At 51.6% G+C, this 6,940-nt stretch overlaps 1 long non-coding RNA gene across 1 annotated transcript; it reads right to left on the bottom strand.

Moving 5' to 3' along the window:
* Positions 1 to 779: 779 nt before the first annotated feature.
* LOC132243088 (uncharacterized) lies at positions 780 to 6,849 on the bottom strand. The gene is made up of 2 exons (XR_009454786.1): positions 2,403 to 6,849; positions 780 to 2,180 (listed from the first exon to the last, which is right to left on the bottom strand). It is a non-coding gene; the product is annotated as an uncharacterized LOC132243088 (long non-coding RNA).
* Between the last annotated feature and the right edge of the window lie 91 nt (positions 6,850 to 6,940).

The following is a 6,940-nucleotide window of genomic DNA, read 5'->3' as shown; positions in this document are numbered from 1 at the left end:
TGAAAGTCCCATGTTTTGCTTGTTAATATCAGGTTACTCAATATCCCTGGCTAGGATGAAAGATTTTTTAGTTGATGGAATCACATGAGCAGAGTGATATTATTGTCACCCTTTTGTTCAGGCCATAGCAGGACATAACCATGTAGGATCCAGACAAGCATAGAAGGAAGAACCCCAAGACCTGAGTTAAAACCCAAGGGCTACTTCCTGTGGTGGGCTGGCTCTGAGATAGCCCCCAATGATCCCCCTCCCCCTTTCTGCCCTGTGTAGTCCCCCCCTCCCCTTGAGTGTGCCTAGCAACTTCCTTCTTACCCATAGAATACAGCAAAGGTGATGGGATGTCACTTCTGAGATTAGGTTATAAGAGGTTGCAGGCTCTGCCTTCTCAGCTCACACGCACTGAAGGAGTGATCAGCTACATCGCACAAGACCCCGTGGCAAGGATCTGAATTGCTCAAATTCTGTCGACAAGACAACTACTGAGCATCTTGGGAATGGATCCTTGCCCAGATGAAACCCCAGTCCTGGGGGACACCCTGACTGTAGCCCACGAGACCCTGAAACAGGACACCCAGATAAAATATGTCCAAGTTCCCAATGCACAGAATGAGGTCGTAGATGTGTGTTACGTTTCGAAGTTTGTGGTAAATTGGCACACAGCAATAGAACAAGAAACTTCCCATCTGGGTGATTGGGGCAGGTGATTTTGCCTCTTTAAACCTCGGTTTTCTCATCTGTCAAGGTGGCAGGGATAAGAAACAGAGTGGGGCAAAAGTAGGTTTATAGTTAAAATTGATTTTTAAAAATGGTTTGTATGGAAAATAATACAAAATTAATTAAAAAATTACAGGAATACACTGTTTTGAGTAATCACTACTGTAAACCTACTTTTGCCCCACCCTGTATGTCTACCTTCTGGGAATTGAATTAGAAATTGTGCAAATGTTGACATCTCCGGAGTGAATAGGGGGCCTGGGCCCTGCCTGGGCTGGAGTTTGCAGAACTGGGGTGAGCGGGGCGGGTGGAGTTACTCAGGAGTAGGGGGGCTTCCCTGCAGCCACAAAGCTTGGAGCAATGGGAGCTAAAGACAAAATGTCAAGAGCCGGGCAAGTTGAGAACCTCAGAGACCACGGAAGAGTTCAGCCAGGCAGCGCTGTCCATTCAGAGGACAAGCAGGGAGCGGTGCTAAGAGTGAGACGGGGGAGCCTTTGATAAGGTGCCAGTGAAGCCAGTGGTGGGAAGAGTTGATTAAGATGCTGCACTGGGTTAGATACATAGACGAGCCACGTCAAGGGCACAGGAATCCAGGGCTTTGCTGCCCACCACACTTGGCTCTGAGCCCCAACCATATGCTATTAACGGAACTCCTCTTCACACAGCCCATAAATCCTAGGAGACTCCTCTTCAAACGTGATGCCCAAACCTCTGTCAGACTCCTCCACCCATCCGCCTGCTCGGCATCTCCACTTGGCCCTCTACTGGGCATCTGAAATTTAACCTGTCCAACTCTGAACTCCTCATAGGTCCTCCAAACTCCACATCTGTCTCACATCTCCCCGCCTGTTTCACACCTCCCCGCCTGTCTCACATCTCCACATCTGCAACATTGTCCTCCGCAGCGGGCAGAACTGTCCCCGGCGAGATGAACTCTATGCAGCTGGCAGCACACCCGACGCAGAGTCTGTTTCCTTTTCTCAGATCCTATCCAGAGTCACCAACACGAGCTTCCAAATGGAATTTTCAAGCGCACGTGGCAACTTTCGTTTGTGTGCTTCTGGAGCTGAAGAGAGTGGGGCTCAGAGCAAGGGGATGTGCGTTCATGGCTTAGGCAAAGGGTTGGCCAGAGTCCCGAGACCAGACTATGTGGACGGGTTGGATGAGTTCATTAGCATCGAATGAGATGACACGTCCGGCGTGAGTCTGGCTAACAGATCTTTTTCAAAAGCTTGCAAGGCATGCACGGACGAGACGCCTTCGTCCACCATGAGAAGGGCACTGGTTTGTTCCCTGTGGGCTAGACTTCTACACCCAATCGCTACCGTGATCTCACTTAGCCCTTTTGGTAACCAGTTCCGGGAGTCACCTGGGAGCTGGCCAGGGTCAGAAATAGTCTTGGAAGGAAGAAGACGTCAAAAGACACCAGGATTGCTTAGCTCTGTCCCCAAGTACCGCCCTCTCCTCTGCCTAACCCAGGGGTGGGCAAACTTTTTGACTTGAGGGCCACAATGGGTTCTTAGACTAGACCGGAGGGCTGGAACAAAAGCATGGATGGAATGTTTGTGTGAACTAATATAAATTCAAAGTAAACATCATTACATAAAAGGGTATGGTCTTTTTTTTTTTTTTTTAGTTTTATTCATTTCAAACGGGCCGGATCCGCCCGTGGGCCGTAGTTTGCCCACGGCTGGAATCACTGCTTTTAGCTACACTGTACAAGGCCGCTGGTAAAAGGCACGGGTTAGGTCATAGTTATTTTTCACACAGTATGAAAGCTAAGGCCACCTGCAGATGTGAAGGCCATGCTTCTGAGGTAGTGGTGTGCCTAGTAAAGGTCTGAATTACACCACCCTGTGAAATTTAGATGAGCTTTGAATTATAAAGTGCTCAGTGTCCGGCAAGGTGGGAGGGGGAGGTGATGAGGGGGAAAAGGCGGCTGGACAGCCCTCATTAGGGTGCCTTCAACTTGAAGTCTTGCAGCAGTGAGACCTGGCGGGAGACGTGGCCCCCGTCCTTTTCGGTTAATTAGATTCATATTCCGGGGAGTACTGCAGTCAGGAGCTGTGAAACGGACACACTCCAGACCCCAATGTAAAGTCCATTCTTCACAACGGTTTGTATTTTTATAGCCCCTTGTAGCCGAGGCTCCGAGTGGCCCTTCACACTTCTGAGCACGGGAAACGAACGGTTTAAAGACGAAGGCCATCTGGGAGCAAGAGTCCGATCTGGAAAACCAGCTTTTCCGCGTCCCTAGGAGACACGGTCCCCTCCCCTTCCCGAACCCGCACAGCTTCGTGTTCCCTGCAGGATTACAAGTTCAAAGGTTGTCTCCGACTCACCGTTTCTGCTCCCCTCCCTTTCTCCTTGCAGCATCAGAGGACAGAAAAGCACCCCTTCTGGGTCTGGCACGTCCTGCTCCCTGCAGCCTCTACAGCCTCTGCAGCCGCTCACCAGTGAGCCCATGCCCACCTGCCAGGACCAGGGGGTCCTGATCACGATCACGGGGAGCTGGTGACGACACTAGGCCCTCAGAATTGAGGAAAGCAGGTGTGGGCACCAATGTTCCCTACAGGAACGTTGTGGCGGTGATGGCGGTAGATCATTCAGACAAACAAATGAGCTTCAGCATGAATGAAGTTTGCCTTTGAAAAGTGCTCTCCAATCTCCACGCATTGATCTAAGACACGCAGAATTACCCAGCCGCGGCAGGGTTCTGAGAGTGTGCACGCTGCCTCTGCACAGAGGTGGGGAAGGAAAGTTCTAGAAGGCAGGCTGGAGCTGGAAGCTGTGGGCGCATGATGGTGAGGCTACTGCCGGCTCCCAGGTGTGAGCAGACGAGGAAGCACTATCTTCTTGCTCAGCCCTGGCCTGACCACAAAGTGGATTTTGCTGCTATTTATTCCAGGGGGAGCTCAAAGCCTCTTCATTACGAAGAGCCTGGAGCAGCCCCTTCTGTTATTAGAAGAGTCTGCATGGCCTTGAGGAGGGCTCTGCCAGGGGGCAGGACCGAGGACGGCAGGTAGCGAGGAGGGCAGGCTGGTTTCTGTAGCCCTGCCCGGCCCTCGGGTTCCATTTTAGAGTCACTAGTAATTTCAACGAATCTGCTGGCCCCAATCTTTCGTTCCTTGTTGGACTAAAAGGCAACCCCGGGGAAACTCTGGGAGCTCCCCAGGCTGCCTCTGGGTTTGGACTTGGTGTCCTCTGGTCTTATGCCCTGGAGCCCCCAGGAGTGCCCACCAGTTTTGGGGGGCTCCCGACTTCGATTATGCCCAGGTCTCCTGTAGATGCTCAAACCCTCCCCCACCACGCCTGACCCGTGCCGCCCCCGGGAGCCGGGTGCGGTTCCAAGTGGAAGCCTGTGGTCCGGCGCTGCCCCCGGGGCCCTGCAGCTGGGGTGGGAGTTGCAGGTTTGGCAGAGCCTGTGGCTAATGAGCAGCAGGCCCAGGCTGCCTCCGCACTCAGAGTGAGGAACTGCTCTGTCCATCCCCTCCGCGTCTCCCCAGCCTTCCAGAGGGAGCTAAGTGCCACGCGCCACTGATCGGTCAATAGGATGCGTTTATGGAGCTGACAGTGTGCACAGGGGGTGCGGGAGCTGTGGAGGAAGATGCAAAGGAAGAAAGCAGGGGAGAGAAAAACAACCTGAGCCAAAAGTTAGGGTTTATGTCCAGGAAAAGGGCTCTGCGCCTTCTGCTGTGTTTACCTGGGCCACTCTCTCCTCTCCTGCCCTTTGAGGTCAGCCCGCTCCCGCACTCAGGGAAACAGGCCAGACTATCCAGGACCAGAGTGCCCTTCCTTGACGCGGTGCTGACCCCTAGAGGCTCCCAATTAAAACACATCCCGAAGGACCCACTGCATTCTCTGATGGGTTTCCAAGGCCGGGCTACGGGCGGATTTTCCTAGAAAATAGGAATAACCACCTCTCTTCTTTACATGTACCTGATAGGAAATGCCTGCCCTGTTTGTTGGCGGCCTAATTACAGCCTGCTCCGATTTTTAGAAATGGCATTGTTTTCTGCTCCGAGAAGGAAAAACGGAGGGCCAGAGGTCCAGTGTTTCACAGCTGTTTGCCTGCCATGGGACTGAGGGTTGAGGTTATAGTGCCAGCTATTTTGGGGTGAACTTCTCGAGTTTCCCAGGTGCCAGGCGGCCAAGCCTGCCCAAGAGAGAGAGGGATGATGGCGCCCCTAGTTCTGCAGGGGCTGCTCCACACTCTGGGTAGTGGGCTTTGTTTGGCTTACTCTGCTTCACTTGAACCCATTCATGTCCACACCAAACTCTGGGGACAATGCAGTGTCCCACCCGGCCTGACTTTATTCTGGAAACGAGACTCATTCCTAAAGGCAACGTGACTGTTCATTGTATCCCTAAACAAAATGCCCCAACTCTTCCATTTTGGTCATAGCTTTTTATTCCACACTAGAGGCCTAGTGCACAAAATTCATGCACTGGGGGGGGAGGGTCCCTCAGCCCAGATTGCGAAAGGGCACAGGCCAGGCCGAGGGACCCCATTGGTGCGCAATTGGAGCTGGGGAGCGATGCGGGACGTAGGCCAGCCAGGGAGGGACGGCGGGAGGGCTTGAGGTCACATCCAGCCTGTCTTGTTCAGTCCTGATCAGCCGGACCCCAGCTGCAAGCTAACCTACCAGAGAGTCTTCCCCCTGGTGGTCAGTACATGTCATAGAGAGCAGTTGAGCGACCTTAGCATATCATTAGCATATTACTCTTTGATTGGTTGTATGAACAACCGGACACTTAGCATATTAGGCTTTTATTATATAGGATTATTGATCACAAAGAGAAGGGAAATGTAGGAGGTCAGGAGAAAGAATTCAGCGATGTCAGCACTGGGGCTAATGAGCACCTACTACTTTGACTAGGTCGTTATGTCTGAAAGGGATCCCAGGGAAGATGGGCTCAGACTCGGAGAAATTCAGTTTCGCCAATATCAGGTCGCCCAGCCCGCTGGCATGAGATGGTATTTTCCTTATTCACTTTGCTTCCCACCCTCCCCACCCCATCAGCCAAGACAATACACATCCCCGCCATGTGAGTGCCTGGAGGGGACGTGGAAGGAGGCCACAGTCTGACTTTTACAGATGAGGGAACAAAGATGGGGGTGGGGAGAGGTGACATGCCTAAGGTCACGCAACCTTTTCCCCCAGCCCACCGTCTTCGGAGATCACTGAAAAGGGGAAATGGGGGTTATTCTAATGCCCAGTCCCTGCATTTCAATAAAGAAGCCAACCTGGCCCTAGCCGGTTTTGCTCAGTGGATAGAGTGTTGGTCTGCAGACCAAAGGGTCCTGGGTTTGATTCCAGTCAAGGGCTTGTACTCCGGTTGCAGGCTCCTCCCCAGCCCGGGTCCTGGTCCGGGCACACGCAGGAGGCAACCAATCGATGTGTTTCTCTCACATCGATATTTCTCTCTGTCTTTCCCTCTCTCTTCCACTCTCTCTAAAAATCAATGGAAAAATATCCTCGGGTGAGGAATAAAAAAAAAGAAGCCAATCTGAGTTTTAAAAAGCATACCTGTGAGTGATCAAGTAACAATACTAAGGGAATTTCCCCATAAGAAAGGCTTTGTCTGGGGAAGACCATACCACACCCCGCTGAGTCAGAATGGGCCTGAGCGAGGTTTCGGCCACTTGCACAATCGCCGACAATAGGCACGTTGACAACAAAGAAACACACACACACACACACACACACACACACAATATGCTGGCCTAGTAAGGTGGTCGCAAACCTAATTTCACAATCTATAGAGACCTATTCATTTGAAGAAAGAAAGTTATTCTTCATCAAATAATGGGACTTCCCACCAACTGGCAGACTTATTCTTTAAATGCTATTGTTTACCGGATAGCAGTCACTGGGAGGAAAGTAGTGGGAAAAGGTGTCAATGTCATCGTACGATGACCACAGATTTCTGATTGATGCCACAAAGGATTCCTAAGTAGGAGTGGGGAAAAGGGGGTCCCCACATATAAACCTAAGGGACTAGTGTGAAGGAAGAGTGGAAAATTACTGAATACCAGCAATGGCATCAGAAGAGGTACATTCACTTCTCAAAACACATCCATTATTAACATTTGAATCCTATCAGTGGTTCCTATACCCCTCCCTCTCTCCCCCATCACCACCCACCCCTCCCCGCCACCAGCCCAACAACAGCAACCACAAAGCTGGCTGGCGGTCCTTATTCTTGCTCCCCGATGTTATTA

Source organism: Myotis daubentonii, chromosome 10 (genome assembly GCF_963259705.1).
Source record: "Myotis daubentonii chromosome 10, mMyoDau2.1, whole genome shotgun sequence".
Taxonomy (NCBI): Eukaryota; Metazoa; Chordata; class Mammalia; order Chiroptera; family Vespertilionidae; genus Myotis; species Myotis daubentonii.
Note: the sequence above shows the minus strand (reverse complement) of the source record. Positions and strands in the feature narration are given on the sequence as shown.